This window comes from Sturnus vulgaris, chromosome 14, assembly GCF_052056855.1.
Source record: "Sturnus vulgaris isolate bStuVul1 chromosome 14, bStuVul1.hap1, whole genome shotgun sequence".
Lineage (NCBI taxonomy): Eukaryota > Metazoa > Chordata > Aves > Passeriformes > Sturnidae > Sturnus > Sturnus vulgaris.
Window position 1 is genome coordinate 6,892,094 of NC_142256.1, and position 21,415 is coordinate 6,913,508.

Here is a 21,415-nt window from a genome sequence, read left to right on the forward strand (position 1 = left end):
GGGCTCCAATAGAGCAGGAGTTCAGTGACTTTCTTAAAAATCATTCTCCACTATGTACACATTAAACTGACTTTTAAGTAGTGTGCAGTTGTTGTCAGCTAAAATGCTGCTCAGAAATCTGAACTGGCAGGTGCCCTTAAGTCTGGTTGATTTGGATTAATGTTTTAAGTACTACCAGAAATTATATTTACAGTGCATAAAAAGAATGTTAAAATGTAGCTGCGATGCAGAATATTGTTTAAGGACTCAGACATTCCAGTTGAGTATTTATTTTTTTTTACACTCATTTTGTAGAGAAATGTGAGAAAAAAAAAGATGTGTGACAAACCAGAGATAAATGCACTAATAGTTTATGGTAGTAAACTTGTCTAGGGAGCAGAGTTTATCCAGACTTTTATTGGGATTTGCCAGTTTACACATAAGAACTTCCATGTCAGGAATTTTTTTTTTTAAATAGATATATTAGGAACATCCTTCACCATTTGAGTTATCTTGTATTCAAATTACTCATTGTGAATATAAAATACAGCAAAATAACCAAAATGGAAAATTTGGGATGAAGACTTCAGGAAAAAAAAAAACAAAAAAACCATTTTATTAAATAGCCTGTCATTGCATAATCTTTGGAAAAAGCTTCAATATGACATGTTTGTTAATTTTAATTTGAAATATTAAGTTTTATTCACCAAGATTTTTTATCAGTTGGTTGGAGTCCTTTGTGCCAGAAGTCGATGTGGATTGTCATAGTAAGACATGAATTTTAAAACTACAGGAGTCAAGAAGAGATGAGCATCTTCTTTGTTCCTGTTTGGGATTATTTTGGTATATTTTTCTATATAGAAATATCTATTTGATTTTAAATGGTTTGATCCTCTTTTTATTTTATTTTTTTTTACTTTTTCCTTTTTTTAGGCTTTGTGGGCAAAAATAGTTCTGTAGCTCTGTTCTTTTCAAGGACAGTGGAAATGAGTTGGGTTTTTTTCTTTTTTGGGTTTTTTTTATTTTTATTTTTGAGTTTATGTTGCTCTCTTTTTAGAACTATCCTTACAACATTAGTCTGACTGGCTTTTCAGATGGAAAAGTTTTCTGAGGGAGACAAGAAAGGCTGTGTGAGAACAAGGATTGCATGTTGCTTTATTTCCTTATGAAATAATGATGATTTCTCTTTTAAAATGGTCTGCCAGGAAGATTGGAGGTATTTAACAGCAGTAAATATGAACTCTCAGTGGATTTCAGTTTTGCAGGTTTAAAAAGGTGAAGGTGCAGAGTGAAGGGACAGTGACTGGTACCAGAGAATGGGAGGCTGAGGGAAACTCTTCTGCTTTGAATGTTTTGGTTCATGGCTCATTTATTGCAGTTGTTGGAGTTTTTGGGCTGTTCTGATCTGTGTCTGTCCTTCTCCCTGTTCTGGGGATGGTTTCTGCCCCATCTCAGAGTTCCCTGGCAGCCTGAGCTGCAGCACTTTGTGCTCCCACTTCTGAAACTTAAAGGATTTCTGAAAATCCTTCATTCCCTGAGATGAAAAGCTTCTGCAAACCTGGCTAAGCCAGCTGCACTGGAGCTGTTTGAGGTGATATTGGTTGACAATCTACCTCCCAAATCTCTGCTGCCTGAAGTGTCTGAGCAGTGCTAAAGCAATGCTACACATTTGATCAGTATTCTTATTTTTCACCCAGGTCTCACCCCCACTGCTTTACTCTGGATTCTGTTCTCCTCTGACCAATTCTTTTTAAGAAGTAGTGGCTGTTTTCTGATCCTGCCGATTCCCAAGAGGTTTCAAATTCACTTGTCTTTTTTTTAGAGAGTCATTTCTTCGTGTTTAAATAGAAGTCAGCATGAAGAAGGTGGCAGTGCTTCAGCAGGGATTGGGATGAATATATTTCCTTCTGAGATCAATTAGCTCGAGTTCTTTAATTTGATAGGAGCTATGATTACAATAACTGTAAAAACCCCAAATTCCAAAGTTTTATGTGATCCTGAGACATAGTTATTTTTCAAAAATAACTGGTGGCTTTAGGTTGGTATTTTTGTTTGAAAAATGAATTGTTGATCTTCCCAATACTGAGATGTTCCCAATCTGGATGTCCCTGTCTTATTTTAAATGGTCTCTTGGATTCTATCTGCTGTTTTACAGGTAGATGAGGATCTCCTCCAGATGGTTTTTTTTCAAATATGGCCTTTAAAGGCTGGATTATATCTGTCCCAAACTTCATTTAGCAGAGATGGAGCCCTGGGCTGTGCTGCTGTGCCTGGCTGCCAGCTCTGCCCACAGCCAGAGCCTGACTGCTCACCCTGCCGTGCACAAAGCTCAGGCAAAGACGAACTTTCATCTGGGGAGCAAACTGAAAATCCTGTGTGCTCATCTCAGCTGTTCTGTGAGAGCAAAATGATCGCAGAGAATCCAAGAGGAATCAGGGTAGGCACCCACTTTGTGCCCATCAGTCAGGGTGTGTGAGGAGAGCAATAATGGCTGGGGAATGTCTCCTCTGAGGAATATTTATGACATGCTCATTCCAGCTCGTTTCCTTGCTTTATTTCGTTATTGAAAGAAAAGGCTGACGTGTTCCCCTGTGGCTGATGTCTTTAGGAATATTCAGGGTAGTCCCACTGATTTAAGACTTTTGTAGATTTTGTATATTGTATTTTGTTTAACTGCAAAAGCGATCAGCATGAAAATGCCAAAACAATCCCACCCTGTTTTGCCTATAAAAATGCAGAATAAACAATTTCTCTCTGTCTTAAGCACGTGATGGGTTAATCGCTCATGAAGTCATCATTATCTTGCAAATATGACTTAGAGCTCAGGGGAAAAGAAAAAATCAAATAAATACCATGGTGCTATTTTTCTTTATTATTGGAAGACATTCCATGGTGTCAATGCATGCAGAGAATGTTGGACAAGTGTTTAAAGAGATTAAGCTACTGTTTGGGAAGGATTTTCAGAGAAAACTGCAGAAGCTATTACACAGTGTGCTACTTCATATTGTAGAAGGTTATAAAAACTTACAGAATAGGTAACAAGGTGGAATAAACAAATACTTTTATGCCTGCTGGACCGTGGGGGTGTTTGCCTACATAAGAGAGACATAAGCTTTTCATTTTTAATACAAGTAGAATTCCTTTCAAGTACCACTTTGTGTGACATAAGAACTGCAGATCATAGAAAAATATGGCTGAAAGAAGATTGCAACTTTTTTTTTTTTTTCAGTTTATTGCTCACTCATAAGAAAAGATGAACTAAATTGTTTGTGATTAATATTTACTCTGTTTTCTAAATATCCTTTTTTAGCTCCATCACCCTCTGTTTCTTTTCCCCCTTTTTTTCTCTTTTAGATTAAAACTCTAAACCAGTTCACTGTACCAGGTTACAAACACATGATGATTTGGATATAAAAAAGGAAATTCATGAGAACTTCAGGAAATTTTGCAAGGTAAGTGATGTATGTAGTAAGAGCTTGACTTTTTAAACTCTGTCTTAAGGGGTATTTGGGGAGAAGAAGAAAAGACTGCTAGAAATGTCTAATTTTTTCTGCTTAACCATCTTTTGCTACAAACAAATGGAGATTTCTAGCTGTGTGTAGCATCTGTCTTTGAAAAGGACCAGACACTGAAAAAGTTTTATAAAAGGAGTCTTCTTTGATTGTAGAAAGAAATAGGAATTGTGGACAAGCCCGTTATGCTTTTAGTATCTCTCCCCATTTCAACACCCCCTCCCCAGGCAAATCCATTTGAAAAATGGTGAAATTTGTGGAGCTTGATAATGCTGAAGAATTGTCTTAAGAAAATCATTCATGCCCACCACTTGAGGTCTGTATGGGGAGCCATGTGATGGGTGAATCAGAAATTCGATCAAAGCCACAGGAAATCAGTGGAGAAATGAGCAGAAGGTGAGGGCAGCTCTGTGGGAATGGGACTTAGAAATGTTGAGTTTAAAGCCAATGTCCTGTTGAACTGAAATGGACTCTGGGAGTGTCTGAAAAATACCCCTAAAGTGAGGAATAAACCAGCAGAGCAATGATGCTTTAAATACTTGTCTGAAAGCAAAGCCTCTGCCAATCCCGGCGTTCAAACGGGGCATTTTCTGTTTGATGGGGTTTCTGTGATTGTCAGCAATTACCCTGTAATGACTCGTACCCATTAGCACTGGGGGAGTTAAATCAAGTGCAGTGAGCTCTGGAAAAGCTGTGGAGCCCCAGGTCAGTGCCAGTTTGTTACAGCATTAGAGAATGTCATGGTGGGTGAGTTTTTATGTCAGAAAGAGCCACGGAGTTAAGTAGGATAACATTACTGTGTCAGGATAGTGGGACAATAAATGCATAACAGCTGTTATTAGACACTGCAAGTGCAAAATAAATCTGTTTCCAGGAACACCATTGTGAATGAGAAAGGAGAGAGGGAATTATCCCTTGCTGGTGCCTTTTAGCATAGCGGGGTAAGCTGCTTTCCTGCTTCTTTCTGTTTCTCAGGAGTTCTCCAGAAAAGGGACTCTTACACAGGCATTGTTAGCTTGGCAGGAAAAGTCAGGTGGCCAATTTTTGTTAAGTTTGTTTTTACTCGAGATGCTCTACACTGTATTTATGGCAAATAAACTGGTACTTAGGGCAGGATTGCTTAGTGCTTGCTCTTGATAGAAATGCTGGGTTTGCCCAGTGCTCTGGAACCTCCAGAAAACTGGAGGGAAAAGGGTCCCCGAGTTACTTGCACACTTCTGTTGGTCTGTTTGTAATTTTTACTGCTTTCTAATTGACAGCTCTACATTTCAATATTTTGCTACTGCCCTGTTGCTCTTGATCCATTGCCCTCTCTCGTTTCCAGCAACTGGATGCATGAACTTGAAATAACCTCGAAGTGCTTAATTACCCTGGAAAGAGCAGTGAGTTCCATGTGAAAAGGGATTAAAGTCACCTCGTGTGATGCACACTTTCGGGTTCCCATTCCCACAGGAGCACATCAGAAGACAAGGTACGTTATTAACTTAACCAAGCACAAATTTGTCTTACAATTTGCCCATTCATTCAAATGGGACATGAATATTTTGTTTCCTAATCAGCACAGCTACCCCGGAGCTCCTGTTGCAATGTGTCACCACAATGACAGCTCCTATCTGCAGTGAGAAATGAAGGATTTGTAAACCAGGCTTGTTTAAAGAAAAGGCTCCGTTCTTGAGTGACTATTTCACAGTTAATCATTGCTGCATTTTACAATACACCTTGAATACACCTATTTTATTTAAAACTGATCTGACTGGTCTGCTGAAAGGGACTTTAATGGTGTACAGCACAATATTCTATTTCATCTCCTACTAACAGAATATTGTTGATGGCAATTAGAGGATTCTCAGACACACACTGAAAAATGTGATCTAGTAAAAAAAGTCAGTAGTGATGGGTGTCAGAGTCTGTAATGCTCACCTTGGTGGCACATCTCTTCTCATGCCTTTTGTTGTCACTTGGGCAGTTACTGTCACCAGCCTCTTCCTAATGGAAGCCTTAATTTTTTTTTTTATGTAGCAGAAGCCACCACTTGTCTCCCTGAACATGCATTTGCATGTAGCTCTGTTACATATATTGTTATATATATAATAATTATATATAATTGTTATTCCATTTATCCTTAACGGCATCTGGCTTAACAAAAAAAGGAGAAATGAGTATTTTGCACTCATGAGAATAGGAAAGGAGTCTTGGACTGAAGGCTGACTGGGAAGCTCTCACATGATTTTCATGCTCGTGAATATAGCCAGAAATCTGAATATAAATCACTGTGAGGTTTGGTAAGTATTTTAAACAAAAATTTTGGAACTTCAGTTTGTATCTGTGCAATACATGGACTGTATTTAGCTTCACATCTTGGGACAAGGGATCAGCTCAGTAATGTTTGGATGGCAGCAAGCACAGGCCTCTATTTGCACTTGCAGACCAGGGAAATTACTGCAAAATAGATCTCTAATTCTAAGAATAACGGCATCCCTCCTCCCAAAATGAGAAGAATGATTTCCAACACCATAAGTGCTCCTGAACACTTCCAAAATGTTCAGAAAGTCTGCAACTTGTCAGAAAGTTTTAAGGTGTATTATGGCAGAAATCTTGACATAAGCGTGCTGCAGACATCAAAAAGACTAATGCAGGTGTCATGCTGATTTCATTTTCCTTTTGTTGTATAAATATACACATAGTACTTGAAAAATATTGGAGGTGATCTGAAGAGGTTCATAAAACCTTGCTGGTTTGCAAATCACTCCGATATTTTAACTGCACTGCCTGCTTCTGAGTTAGTGTCTGGAGGCATCTTGCATTATATTATACCCTGGAATTGCATCTGCAAGTCGTGGATTTGCAATATGGATCCAGAAATGTGGTATTTCAGCTTGGAGAAAAAGAGCAGCTTCTGTGTAGGCTCTGTGGTGTGAAATTCTGCTCGTGGTAACTTCAACAGCTTCTCCTTTGTTTAAAAAAATGCTGCTGGTTTTGTCTTTCCACTGCACTTCAGTGGAAGAAGCTTTTTTTAGGCTCTTCGCTTTCAGCTTTCCTTCTGAGATTTTTCTCTAATGAATCATGCCATATCTTTTTGGTACCAAAACCCCAGAGACTTTGAAAGGAGCACTGCTTCCTAGTGCATACATCTCTCTACATTTTATTCACTATGTGCAGACATTCATGGCTGGTAAATATTTGGTATGTTGGCAGTTGAAGAAGGTTTCTCCGGAAAGGATGATGAAACCAGCGATGATTTTGAATTTCAAGTAATTAAATGGCGTTCAAATAATTTCACAAACATGAAATGATCTTAGTGAATGGGAAAAAATTTAATGTTCAGCAGTTAATGACCAAGAAAATTTGTTTTCAGCAGCTTAAAGGCACTTAAAATATTTCAATATTTTACAGTGTTAATGCTTAAATTATATTACTTAGGATAATAATAGGACATTTAACTTGTTACTTACATGCCTATAAGATTTCCCCCAGCCATTTGGCATGGGACAGCTGAGTGTAGCTAATTATCATTCTCAAGATCCACTAACTCATTTTTCCCCCACCCCCGTGCTATATTTACCTTTCATGTGATGGGCTATAAAAACTTTTATTCTGAGGGCTCAGTAATCTGTGTTTTAGTAGGCTGGGTTCAAAATGTTCTGCAGTCACAGATAGTCTTGCCTGGGCGTTTTACAGAAAGCAAAGCCAAGTTTATGTAACAGAAACAGAACATGAAACGTGTGGCAAATAGTATTTGTGATCATCCTGCTCCCAAGCTCTGCTGCCTGAAACTTGGGTCATTTTATTTTGTTCCTTTTTGTGCTCACCAATAAACATTTCTTCTCCTCTGTCCCAGGATAGCTGGGATAATTGCAGTGAGTCCAGCAATTATTAGAACCCTTTGAAAGCATCCCTTAGAATTGCTGCCATGATGAGACCAGATGACAGAACATGGAATGAGATGCTGTATCTTCAGAAAAATGGAAAGTTGCTGTCATGTAACACTTCTTTGATGAGAGATAAGCCAGTGTAATTGCACGAAATAAATGTCATCACCTGTATGAAGATAAATAGCTTTTCCTGCACTAGCATGCTTTTGCACATTAAATGCTGCCTTTTTACCAGTTGTCTCCATTTTTTTTTGCAAATAAATTTTATAATGGCCATAAAAGCAAAGCATGCTATTTCTACTTGTATGTTACAGTGTTACCAGAGGGCATTTCTGTGGTTCTGTATAATTGAAATCAATGACATTGTTACCTGAAAAGTTGCTTTTTGTGGCGCTGTTACTTGACAGAAATGTTTATTTCCATTCCCTGACATATCTAAAAGTCAAAATCAGATGTGTGGAATGGGATGCACGTGTGTCATTAGCATGTGGGTGGCTGGAATTTGCCAGGAGAAAGGTGTCCATAGCAGATCCTTGGTAGAAAAGAAAGGTCAAATAGGATCATCAAAAGCATTTAAAAATAGTACAGCTGTTTCAGAGTTTTTTTCATGTGGATTAGAAAGTATTTCCTCTCATGCACACGTGGACAGGGATAAAGTGAAGATACATATTGTAAACATGAAAATTTCTAAGAATTCTGGGATGAGTGAACTGCCAGGCAACTACTTTGTACCAGATTTGTTAGGTTGATTTGGGGTCCAAAACCAGTTGTCTGAAATTTTTACCACAGGTGGAGTGAATGTCTGCATTTCATCTGACACACTGATATCCCAGACTTAATGAAAGCAGCCTTTTTAACACTTCAGTAAACAAACCAGTATGGATTCAGATGAAGAATTAAATTACTTTCATGTTTGCTAAGTACCAACTATCCTGGACAGGTTTGGACAGCTCCTTCCTCTTGTTACTCCTGTTTTGTGCAGAAGTAGTTCTAATTTTGGTTTTTGTAGCTAATAGTAATTTAACAGATAATAATTGGTGGCATTTGAAAACGGATTTTTTTCTTTAGGTCTCTTACTGTAGCTTTTCCCCTGTGAAACAGCAGGAAAAACATAATTTCTCTTTTAGTGTCTTGTGGAATCTGTCTGAATGTCTGGGTGTGGGACACACTGTGTCTAGTAATCGTGGGAGTGACTCCAGCACAAGGGCAGCGTTTATTCCGTGTGATTATTCCCAGTTTGTGCCATTAAATGCAGTAATTGTTGGTGCACTAATTAAAGCAGTGAGACTGCACACCCTGTCCCGTGCTGCTGTGCCACTGCCACTCTGTGGGTGTGCTGTCAGGACCTCACTGCAGATGTTTGTTTCAGATTATTCCAGTCCTCACAGTTTGCAAATCCCCAAAGGAGCTGTGTAAAACTTCTCAGATGAGTTAAACCAGCTCCTGTGGGAATCTCAGGGGTTGGGTGGCACTTTGTGGGCAGCCAGGCTTGTGAAAACTCTCCGTGCCTGCACAGCAGTGATTGTCCTGTCCAAGCCCACCAGGAGCACCCCCAGCAGGGCCTGCTGATGTGTGATAAAAAACAGAGAACACACTTGGTTTTGGAGCTGCATATGCTTTTTGATCTCCCCCATAAGGAAATCCACGTGGATGTCCTTTCACACAGCTCGCTGGATCACAACCCAAACTGTATTTTAATGTTTCTGTAGCTGGAGGGGTCATTGCTGATGTGCTGGGACCCAGTTAGCACTGCAGTTAATGATGCAGAACTCTCCGGCTTGGCTGGAAAGATGCTCCCATTCCTGCAGGAATTACAGTTCCACCGTCTGGCCACTGATAGTCAGGAGAACATTGCCACCCTTTGGCCAGAAAGCAAAGGCACACAGCAGGCAGAAAAGCACATAATGCAAGTTGGGGATGCTGCAGCACAACTGTTTAAGAGGATATCCATTTGTAATGTAACTGCTCAGCAATGGGAGCCCAGTTGGGTGGAGGTTGTAGGCATCATTTGCTTTGATTTAGTGTATTTCATAGCACCGAGATGCGTTTAGAGAGAATATATTCTGCTACGTACTAATTATGTTTTCCTGAGAACTGAATTGCATATGCATTGTGAAGATAGGATGAAGGCTACCATGGTTACCATTGTGCACCCAGGAACTTATTTTATACAGTGCCAATTAATCTGAGGTAATGCTTGAGAGGGAAGAACATTGAATAAGAAATGCTAATGTCTCAGCTGAAAGATGGAAATTAGATAGAAAAGCACAGCTTTTATTGAAAATTATATGTCAGGGTCAGCATTTATAAATGAATCCACCTGTATGACTAAACCCAGCAGTTCTGTCTTACATTAACAAACCTGTATGTCCCTATGCCTGTTGGCACCCAGGACACTGCTGCTTTATCAAGGATATTCTCTCAACAGGCTTTTCTTTTTTTCCTTTCTCATGATTTTAACAGCATATTCCTGCAGTCGGGACTATAATTGCGGATTATGTCAGCAAGAGAGAACATTTACATGATGCAAAGGAATCTGAACCTTGTGCGGGCTGCAGTTGCTAGGGATGAGTGTTGTGCCTCTGGCCAGAGGCTTCCAGATGGTGAGGAGTGAGCGTGGCTCTGCCTCCTCCCTGGTGCTGCCAGCTCTGCTGGGCTCGGGCTGTGCTGCTGATGCGGCTGTTCAGGCACCTCTGTCCTGTGTGCACGGCCAGCTTCTGGGGGTGAGGGGGATGCAGGGATCTGTGAGAAGCTGCTGGAAGGTTCCCCCACATCTGACAGAGCCAGGGCTCCAGCGTGGAGCTGCTCTGGGTATGGCTCAGCCTGGCAGGGACAGTGGCAGCACATCTGGGCGGATGTGGGATGAAGTTTTTGCACAGGAGCAGCTGCAGCTGGAAAAGAGAGGGGTGAGAATTCGGGAGAAACAGCCCTGCAGAGCCCAGGGTGGTGCAGAAGGAGGGGCAGGGGCTGCTCCAGGCTCCAGAGCAGAGGTTCCCCTGCAGCCCCTGGGCCATTCCTGACAAAAGCTGTGTCCCCATGGGAATCCCCCACTGGAGCAGCCTGTGACTGAAGGACTGAACCCCCACACTGGAGCAGTTTGTGAACAGCTGCAGCCCGTGGAAAAGGCTCAGTGTTAGAGCAGTTCTTTGGATAATTAAATTTACTTTTACCATGTTACGAAATGTACGTGGCACTGAACATTTATTCTTTACAAGAAATCCTTCCATTGCTTTTGATTCGCTCAGTGCAGGAGCAGCAGCACTGGAGTTACCTTGGCTGATGTTCCACTGAGACAGATGAGGGGATGCTGGAGCTCTGCATTCTGCTGGCTGAGCAGCATCCCGTTCTGTGGGATTGGCAATTTTTGGCAAAAGAGAAATGGCAACAAACAGTTGGGAGGCAGCAACTTCAGCTCCCACAAATGTCCCCGCAGTGAATAGCTGCTCAAGGCAGCAGCTTTGATATTTAAGTGATGGAATGTTTATCTTACTGAAAATTTAACTACTGAAGTGCATTGGTACCTTGTCCAAGTGTTATTCATTACACGTAGTCCATTGGCTTATGTGATTTGTAAGTGTATTATTGGTACCTTTCATTAAAAACTGCTTTGTTGTGCATAGTAAAGCATGACAACAAAAACAAAAGTAAAGCTTTTTCAACAAAATCCCTTGTTAAAAGAATATTTCTTCTAAGGAAATATTTATAAGTCAAATATTTTGGAAAATTATTCACATCCCATGTCTTGAACTTTGTGCTGAACTAGAAAAGAACTGCACAGATGTGCAACAAATAATCGAGGGCATTTCTGCATCTCTGTTGAAGCAAGTTCACATTTAATAATCAAATTCTTGGCAGGAATATTTCTGCAACCTGTGTCAGTGGAGCATGTACGAGCTTAGAAAGGAAGTTTACATAATTATCTCATTATCTAATTTCAATAATAAAATAATTGAGTTGCCTAAATGCCTATCAGTGGCAAACCAATGGAAATGGCAGCTCTGTGGATGTGAATAGAAACCTCAGCTCGTCAATCTGATGGAATCTGCCTGATCTCTGAACCACTCTCCTTCCTGGGTGCAACATTTGCTTTCTATTAATTTTTATTAGAATGCTTCCAGTGAGTGATTTCCTTTTCTCATTCTCACCCCCCCTTTGCAGGTCTCCATCTCTGGCAGCAGCAAAGTTGGCTGTGAATCCAGCACTGCACCTGAGCAGGTAAAACACAAACACCCGAGGGCTCCAGGCAGGGCTGGGCTGCCTTTGCCTGCAGGGCAGTTTTGTAGGAACATATTTGGGATGTGGATCTGTCAGGAGAGGCACTCTGAGAGCATCTGGCTCTCTGGATGGATGGACACACAGATGGAGCAGTTCTGAGTGAATGAGCAGCACTGGGCTTCTTCAGCAAGCTGGCACAAATTTGTTATCTGTGAGGGAGCCTGCAGTGGGGCTGAGGCCATTCCAGCTGAAAACCTGGAACTGAGAGCAGGGAAGGTGGTAGGGAAATACAGAGAGCGCCATATTAATTAATAGTAATTTTAGAAGATTAGCTTTTAAATGAAAATCTTAAGGTAAGTAGTTATAGAGGGAGTTTATACATTAGGAAGAAGTAGGACATGGTCTAAAAGCACCTTGCTTCATTTGCAATCCAAATGAAAAACATGCAAAATGTTTTTTTTTTTTTTGCAATTTATGGTACTCTTAAAAGTAGGACTCATCCTACAACCAGAAATCATTGCAATAGAACCAAAAAATAATTGTGTGCTTGACAGTAGCTGTCACAGGATAGTGCCTGCTAAGTTCTGTTCAAATTGATGAAATTTATTGATTATTGACCTGTTGGAATTATCCTTTTGAAGGAGCCTGACCATTGCTTCTGATCTTACGCCTCCTACCTCTTCTGCTTTCCCAATTTATCAATTCCCTGATTTTTGGCAACTTTTGGTTTTGTACTTAGGCTGTATAATTTAGCATCATAAATAGCTGAGACTGGCAAGCAGTGTGTGACTGATAATGTATCCAGCAGTTTCTTTTATGTTCTGGAGTAATCGTAAACAAGAATAAAACTGATTATTTCAGCAAACAGTCACAAAAATTGGTTTTAATTTTAGATTTTTGTCTACAGCAAATAAAAAGAGGATGGAAGGAGCCAAGAACTACCATAACTGCACTTACAAAGGGTTGCCACGGGTCTGGTTTTTGTGACTGTGGGAAAAGAGGGGGATTTGTGTCACCTGCGAGCTCGTCCCATCACTGCTGAGCACTTTGTGTGTCCATTCTCGGGGAAAGATGCACGTTGTTGTCATGTTTGGTTGTTGAGGGGTTTGCTGAGGTCTCTTCAGGCTTGACTCCGTTTGGAATGGCTTTGAGGTTGTTGTGTCCTTGAGGCAGGAGGATCACGGCTCTCCTGCTCTCCCTGGAGCGTGTGTAACACAGAGCTGAACCCTCCAGTGGGCCAGGAGGGAGTCCCGGTGAGCTGAGTTTTGCTCATTTACTCCCTGCAGAGAAATGACATTTGTTCTCCACGGCGTTTTCTCTTGAGAGGAGCAGTTCTTGGCTCGTGTCACCAGCAGTCTGCCACTCCTCGGTGATTTATTCCTCCAGGCACACACGGATCCCTTTCACTGCTCAGTGATCCAAATTCCCCTCCTGCTGAGTGCAGGAGTGGGTGGTGGCTGTGAGGACAGAAATTGTTCTGGAGCACGAGTTAAAGTTCATGTGGTTCGTGTCTGGTCCATCCAGTGCTGCAGTGTGCTGTGTGTGTGTGTGCTTGGTGCAATCTCCTTGTCTTTGTCTTGACCCCCGAGTTCCTTTTTTGTGTCCTTCCCATTTATCCACCCCTGGTCCAGCTGAGGGCAAGGAGAGCCAGGAGCTGGCTGGGAATTTGGTCAACAGCCAAAGCTGACCCACCACAGTTATAGACAATTCTATGTCAAAACTGCAGCCCAAACTAATCTCTGAAGGGAATGGAGTGATAAAGGCCTGAAAATGAGACTTTCCTTTCTAGAAAATAATTTTTTGTTTTGTTTTGTTTGTTTCTTTGGTTAGTTGTTTGATTTTTAACAAAGAACAGGTATAAATGACATGTCCTGGAATGAATTTACACTGGAAACTGCTTCTGGAGCTCTCAGGCAGTGAGGAAGTGTTTTCTCTGAGAAAAACGAGTCCCACAAAATCCATTAATTTAGAATAAGATGCATCACTTAATGGAGTTCATATGCCACGATGGTCTCCAGCAGTGAAAGGCTGTGGTGGGTGGTGCAGGGAATCCTGTCAGTGCCTGTGCTTGGGAGGATTATGCAGAAATTCCTTCTCATTTATGTGTGAATTTACAACATGATGTATTGCCAATATGATATCTTGTTTATTTTGGTGATGCTTATAGGCATAGGCAATGCCCTCTGTCCTGAGACTGCACTTGGACAGAGGTTAAATCTCTCAGGTATTTATTTGTATTATAATCATGGCTCAATTCTCTTTCCTGCCATATGAGAAAAGCACAAACCAGTCCCCAGGTTTGTCAGATAAAGGTCCCCAGGTTTGTTCAAGTGAGTATAAAGCAAAAAAAGGATGGCTCCTATTGTAAACAGAATGTGGAAGGAGTGACAGAGCTCTGAAACTGCTCCTCTGTTACTAGGCTGGCATGAAAAGAAATCGAGATTTTTACACCTTTGCTCTCAAAATCCAAGTGGTCCACCGAGAAGTTTAAAATATTGCCATAAATACACGAGGCTTTAATTAATTATGCCTGCATCTATGGTTCCCAGAGCTTTTTAGTTACACAAAAAAGATCAGAAAAAAGCCTATGGCTGAAAATAAAACTAAGGGTTCACAGAAGTGCTGGTTGGTCAATAGTGCTGTAAGGACAGTGGGTGTGTAATCATAGATGCACAATCATGCTGATGTCTAAAGTAAAAGTTCATAGGCAGACCCTTGGCCAGGTCCTTTTCCAAGATTAGTTTCATAAGAAAGTGACAATTTATTAAAAGGTTTTAAGAAAAGGTCAGGTTTTGATAAAGCTTCAGAAGCAAAGTTATTTTAGGTCCAGCATGATTACCTGGTAATGAGAGACCCAGCAGGCTGGGTTTTATGGCATTCATTAAAGGGCGAGAGGAGGAAGATCTCAGGTCTGATTTAATGTCTATTCCTGTCTTCTCCCTCAGAAAACCTCAGGTTAGCAGAAACTGAGAAAGTGAGGAGAAAAACGAAATTATTTTTGCATAGCTACCTTTCATCAAGAAACTTTTTACAAGGGCGTGTGACAGGGAGTCAGTTTGAAGCAGATATTGGGAAAAACTCCCCCCTCTCGAGGGTGGGGATGCCCTGGCACAGGTTGCCCTAAGAACTGTGAAGTGTCCAAGGCCGGGTTGGCTGGGGCTTGGAGCACCCTGGGCTCATGGAAGGTGTGGAATGGGATCAGCTTTAGGGTCCCTCCCAGCCCAAACCATTCTGTGATTCTGACTCCAGCCGTGGTTTTAGCTGAGCCTCACCCCTCCCTGGTTCTCTCACTGCCTCAGTCACTGCACAGTTTTAGGGTTTTTTTGCAATGTTACCTCTTTCCCACTGCAGTGCCCAGCAAGAACAAAAATCCCTGACCCTGAGACAGCCCCGTGTGCCAGTCTCAGGTGGCAGCTCCCTTCTGTACCAACTGGAAAATCCTTCCCTTCCCTTCCCTTCCCTTCCCTTCCCTTCCCTTCCCTTCCCTTCCCTTCCCTTCCCTTCCCTTCCCTTCCCTTCCCTTCCCTTCCCTTCCCTTCCCTTCCCTTCCCTTCCCTTCCCTTCCCTTCCCTTCCCTTCCCTTCCCTTCCCTTCCCAGCAGATTTGCTCTGGACGTGCTGAAGTTCTGAACACTCTCAAACTTTTCCTGTGGAGTCAGAAGTGAAATCCTGTGCCTTTGTGTGTCACACAGAAATGCTGTTGGAGGCTGGGGAGAGCAGAACTGTTTCATTAGGAATGCAGTCAGAGCCCAGCACCAGCACAGAGTGGCTCGTTAGAGCACTGCAGCAATGAGCTGTTCTCTGAGGCAACAGGCAAATAATACATTCAGATATAGATTTTTCTCTTATTTCATCCTCCTTGGATGTCTTTATTTTCAGAGGGAATCAAGTAATGCCTTTACACTGATAAAAGTCAAAGCAAAAATATTGGTAAAAGCACTCCGTGGTGTTTGAAAGCTCCCAGTACAGCTTGCCAGGACTGAGTTTCTGTCAGGTGTCTCTGAGTGTTTGATTTCTGCCTTTAGCAGCTGTTTCAAGTCAAAAGGGCCTTGACTTGTATAATTTAGTGCTGATTTGTAGCTGGCATGCATATGTGTTCAAATAAACATAACATCCAATTCAGAGGTCATAATTGCCCTGTGCTCAGCCTCCCAATTAGAGAGCTGACTCTCATTTGCATGCAGCACAGGTACCAGTGCTCCATCTCTTTCTGGAGACAAGAAGGTGTCCTTAGATTTCAAAATCCATCCTCTGATTTGCTGCTGAAGAAACAAATTAGACCAGCTTTGCACTATAAATGCCATTCAGTGTTTGCATCACAAGGAATTCACAAGGAACACCTCAGCAGGTGTCGTAGGATATTATGGTTGAACAATGATAAAGAAATCCATGTGGAGATTCTGAAAAATATCCAGGGGAGAGAGATGTAACAGCTTGTGTTCACAAAGGTGGCAGGGAGGCCATAATGATGGGTTTCTTTTGAGGAGAAAGGAGAAATTAAGGCCATACAAAACCAGAGCCAGGAGCACACACCATCAGTTTTTGTAGCTATTTCCAGACTTCATCAGAATACAAAGCAAGGCAAATTACTGAAGGCTGTGCTGACAGAGTTACAGAAGTTTATGACATTGTCATTATCAAAACTCAGGTAGGTCTCCAGCCATGCTGTGACAATTATGAATTCATAATATTTTGCATCAGTGCAAAATAGTGACTGAAGCAGTGAATTGCAATACACATTTATAGGCAATCACTGTCAAAAAGGTGTTGGACTTTGAGAATTTTTAAAATGCTCATGGGCAATGTGAGTGATGGATAGATGCAATATATTTCTTTTTAGGATAAGTTTAAAAGCTTTTTTTTAATTCCTTACTGCTGCTTCATTCTTTCCCTCTGCCTCTCTTGTATGCCTCAAATGAAAACACAACATGAAAGAAATTCAAGTGTACATTTCTACTCCACGTAACTGAGCAGCTGCAATGGACTTTAAGGACTTCAACTTCCATTTTTTTGAATACCCAGATGATGGAGACATACACTACATCAAGTGAGACTTTATAACCTCTATCTGTCTCAAAAAAACCAAGAAATCCTTTTAGAATATAAAGTGAGCTTTGGCTGCAGTGAAGTTTGGCAAGTGTTCCTGACTGCCACAGCACATTTGTAGCTAAACTGACAGTGCAGATTCTCTAAACATCCAAGCACAGCCAGGTTTATCACATTCTGCTTCTTGATGTTTGTAAATTAGTCTTGCTTCTCTCTAATAAAAATCCTTGTAGCAGAACCAAGTGTTCAGCAATTCTATGACAGGAAACACTATTATTTTGGAAGCACAGCTATTTTTCTTCAAATTAACTTGTTGACAAGAGGAAAACCATGCTGGAGTCACTCAGAACGTTTCCTGCTACATGACAAAAAAGCCTCCTCTATCACTTGCAATTTTAACATGCTGTGCTTTTGTGGAGGAAAGAACTTTATACACTGACATCTCAATGCCCCTCACATCTTTCTATCTCAAAAATAAAAAACTAGAGGTCACTTCATGAAAGCAATTCCAGATCTGCTGCAGGCTCAAAAATCAGCTTTTGTCCTAGTATTGACCAATCTTTGGGTTGACATCATTCTCAGTTTAAAGGTTTAAATTACTTCAAACTCTTGGTAGAAGTTTCCCAGATGATAAAAATAAAACTCACCATATGTGTTATATAAGATTTAACTCTATCCCAAATTAGATTAAACTAAAATCATATTGACATTGTTGTTTTAGCTTTGAGTGCTCTGCTGGTGGTTTGATATTATGAAGCATTACAATTTAAGACCAGAAACAAAAACACTGTTCAATCTGTTTATCTACTGATAAAGCAGCAGAATTGCTAAAATTTCCTTTTAAATAAAACTCTCCAAATTATTAAAGTGTGTGGAAGTTTTATGTCCAGTGCCACTGGCTGAAACAAACTGCAATCCAGGCAGGGGCTTTGTCCTCCTCCTCCCAGAGCCTCCTCAGCCCTTCAGCCCTTCCCCAAAAATGTGGTTGGCAGCTGTGTCTGCATACAGCAAGAAGAAATATCTGTGCTTCCATAAATAAAAATAAAAATAAAATAAAATAAAATAAAAAAATTAAAAAAGCAATCCAACCCCCAAATCCAGCCATTTCTGCAGCACAGCTCAAACCCCACAGCCCATCTGCAGCATCAGAAATCTGTACCAGAGCACAGAGGGATGGACAGATTTTTTTTTTTATTATTTTTTTTGTGTTTTGAACGGTAAACTTAAATGAAAAGTTAGAGTTCTGTCCCTTTGCCTTTCTTTAGGTGCAGTGCTGTTTGGCAGGATCCAAGGAGCAGCTCTCCTCTGCCTTTCCATGGCAAATGCTGCTCCACTGGAGTGAGGCTGTGGTGAGCCCTGCTGGAGGAGCTGATTTGCTGCCTCCCTTCAGAGCCAGGCAGGGATTTTACATCTGTGCTTTTCTCTAAAAGCAGTTAGTGGCATGAAAAGATTTGATTTGTAAATGTCTAAGGCAATAGACTTCATCTTTATGGCGCTCAGAGAAAGGAAGAGTGAGGCTCTGAATTGCACAGCTGCCTGCAGAAGAACCACTTTCTTTTCCAAGATCACCATTTATCAGGCAGATGAAACAGGAATATTTCTGTGAGCATTGTCTCAAGAGCAGTACAGAATATATCTACCACCTCCTCAAGCATGTGCGGTTTTAATGAGTTTCCACCTGCCAGAAAAATCTGGAGTTCTGCAGGCTCCTTTGCCCTCCTGCTACACCTTTCTTTCCACTTGTTAAAAACTGATTATTCAAGCATTCGCTGTAAGTAGTGGGCTGAATTCACTAGATAAAGAACCACTCAATAATCACCTTCTCTTTTTATTATTATTTTTTTTAAAGTAAAGATCAATAATCAGGTTGGATATAAGGAAAAATTCCTTAATTGCAAGAGTGGTGTGGCATTGGAATGAGCTGCCCAGGGAAGTGGAGGAGTCACAAACCCTGGATGTGTTCAATAAATGAGTGGGGCTGGTGGAACTTTACCCCAATACCCCCAACTCTCCCAGAGGTCGGGTTTGGTGCTCTTGGAGATATTTTCTAACCTTAATTATTCTCTTTTATTCTGTGATTATTCTATGATCACCCTTTGTATTCAGCAAGAATCAACATCAGCAATCATTCTTTGTTTTTAGGGTGTGGACATCTAAAACAATTTGTGCATGTGACTCTGTCACATCAGGGACTGTGTGGGGTATGACATAAAGACAACTCAAAATGCACAAACTCATGGCAAAGTTTAGATATCTGCAGGTGTAATCAATAAAAACCTAGATAAAGAACCACTTGGAAAATGATTTATACTTAATAAAGAGGCACATTTGGACAGTGTAGAGTTTTTTTAGTTGGACCCATCTCTTTGCAGCTGTGAAAGTTTAAATGGGAGATCATTTAAGGCATTAAATCTTCTTTTTTAACCCTCTGCAGATGCACCCAGTGGTGCTCTTGCAGCTCTCAGAGGTTCAGGCATTGGGGTGGGTGGGAATTCTGTCTGGGAAATGGCAAAGAATTTCAATCTAAACTTGAGCAGCTCTCATCTGATATTGAAGTCAGTTATAGCAAACAACAAAGGGCATAAAATTACAGACAGAGCAGTATTAATAATTTAAAAAATATTTCAGTGACTAAAATTGAAAAAAAAAAAAAGTATAAAAATTTAAACTGAGCTAGACAAAGAAGATAAGATTTTCCTTTAATAACCCCATCTTAGATATTGATTGCTATTTTCCTTACAAGAGTTTTGCCAGCTATCTCAAAGAAACTGTCCTTTGAGCATAAAACCAGTAGAGACCAATTAAATCACAGAACATCCTCCAGTAACTTACATTGGACAGCCAGAACTAAAATATTTTTAGTGCAGCTTAGGAAGTCAGAGCATCCTGAAATTTCATACTCTGTTTGATCTTTCTACAGATAAATGTAGAAGGCTCAGAAGAACTGGCATTTATTTGAAAAATTGCTTTTTATACCCAGTAATAAAATATGCAAATATAGAAAGTCTTTCCCTACCCCATGTTTAAGTTATCTGAACCAGTTCTCCATGTATTTCTTTAGATTTTAAGTCAATTTTAATTAAATGTTTCACATCTCACGAAATCAAGAGAGACGTCTCAAAACTTCAGTCAAATATTTGAAGATAAATTTCACAGAAATACAAAACTAAAACTTGAATAAGTTATTTTTTTCTGTCAAGGAAGCTTTAGGCACCAAGTTACTTAGAATCTTTCAGATATTCTTAGATTATGATGTTGCAGTGTCCAAATTCTTTGACAGTGCTAGCAAGTAAGAATCAGAAACATTTATTGTTTGAGGCAGCCTCCATAATAAGTTTGAACAAAAATGGATTTTTTTTTTTATTTTTTTCAGTCATATTACAAGGGATTTTCAGTCAAGTTTTTAGGTCTGCAGTTGTGTCTCAAGGCTCCAGTGCCCATTTCTGTGCTTTTGAGGGGTCAGTCAGAATAAACCCTGAGCAGTGAATATCATCTGTGCTCCACATTCACCCGCTTCTGGTTAATTTTATAATTTGAAAAATTCAATCAGTTTATAATTTGACTCTCACTGAAGAAACACAACTAAATATTGGATGAATATGACAACAACAACAACAACAATAATAACAATAACAATAATAATAATAATAATGATAATAATAATCTCATTTTGTAGGAGCAGCAGTAAATGATGATCCCCCTCTCTGGCATGGGTGACTTTGGGTGTGACATTAGTAGTGGCTAATTTTTCTGCTCTTGTCCAGCTTTAAATCTAACTCTGAAAGGTTATGTGGATAAACTCTCTTTCTTCTTTCTGTAATTTGAAAAATTCGTTCTACTGAGTTCTTTCCTGAGCTTTATTCTGCTCTCCCTAATGTTTATTCTGTCAACTGCAGTGTGAGAATCTCATGGGCCCCCCACCTCTCACTCCTGACATCTCAGACTCCTCTCAGCTCCTTTTTACTCACCTTCCTATCTGAATTCTCAACCTTTAACTTCCCTTTCTAACATTTCTGCCATTCCTCTCCTCCATTCCACCCCATTTCTCAAGAGCCCAGTCAACCGCCAGCGCAAAAAGGGGGAAAAAAACCCCACATTTATTTCTTTCTTTACAGTGCTGAAAAGTCTCAGCTCTGCCTGCACATCACAAAGGTGCTCTTATCTCCCCAGTTCTGTGCTGTCAGCACATAGCAGGAAATCTGAGCGATCTCAGCAAGCTTTAGATCTCCATCACAAACTGCTTGTGTGCTTTGCTGCTCTTTGGCTCTCAAGCTGAAGTTCCCAGCCCAAGGGCACAGCAGCTGTTGCACTTTTAGGCTTCTGTCCCTTGAATAAGTTCCTTTTTCTGTCAGAGTACCTTCAGGCACCAAGCTGCTCGGGATCTTTAAAGCGATTATGACATTACACTGAGTGCCCAGCTTCAGAGCCTGCCTGATTTTTCCCCAGCACATCAGCAGGGATTCAGAGGAACTCCAGCTCCCAGCCCTTTTCCTGCACCCTCCTTCCAGCCTGAAGCAGCTGCTGCACCCCAGGATGGCGAATTCCCAACATTTCCCTTTTCCTGCAAAGTCTGAGCAGCTTCATTAAGAGTCTGCACATGCAGCTGCTGTGTGAGAACAGACAATATCCAGCCTGCTCAGGCAAAAAAAAAAACCCCAAAAAATAAAAAAAAAACTCCTAAAGGGCTCTGCTTCATTAACAATGTGCCTGTCCAAGAATTAGCTGGAGTTCTTAGTCTTGTGGTTTAGAAAATGTGGAGAGGTTTTCATGGGGGCAGCAAAGGCAGGTAAGT

At 40.7% G+C, this 21,415-nt stretch overlaps 1 long non-coding RNA gene across 1 annotated transcript in view; it reads left to right on the forward strand.

Annotated features, from left to right (window-relative positions):
- The first annotated feature begins 3,331 nt into the window (after window positions 1-3,331).
- The window catches only part of LOC148222129 (uncharacterized), a 135,017-nt gene continuing 116,933 nt past the window's right edge, over window positions 3,332-21,415 (forward strand). Inside the window, exons 1-3 of the long non-coding RNA XR_015806669.1 lie at window positions 3,332-3,431; window positions 4,816-4,962; window positions 11,522-11,578. This is a non-coding gene — a long non-coding RNA (uncharacterized LOC148222129). The remainder of the gene's footprint in view (window positions 3,432-4,815; window positions 4,963-11,521; window positions 11,579-21,415) is intronic.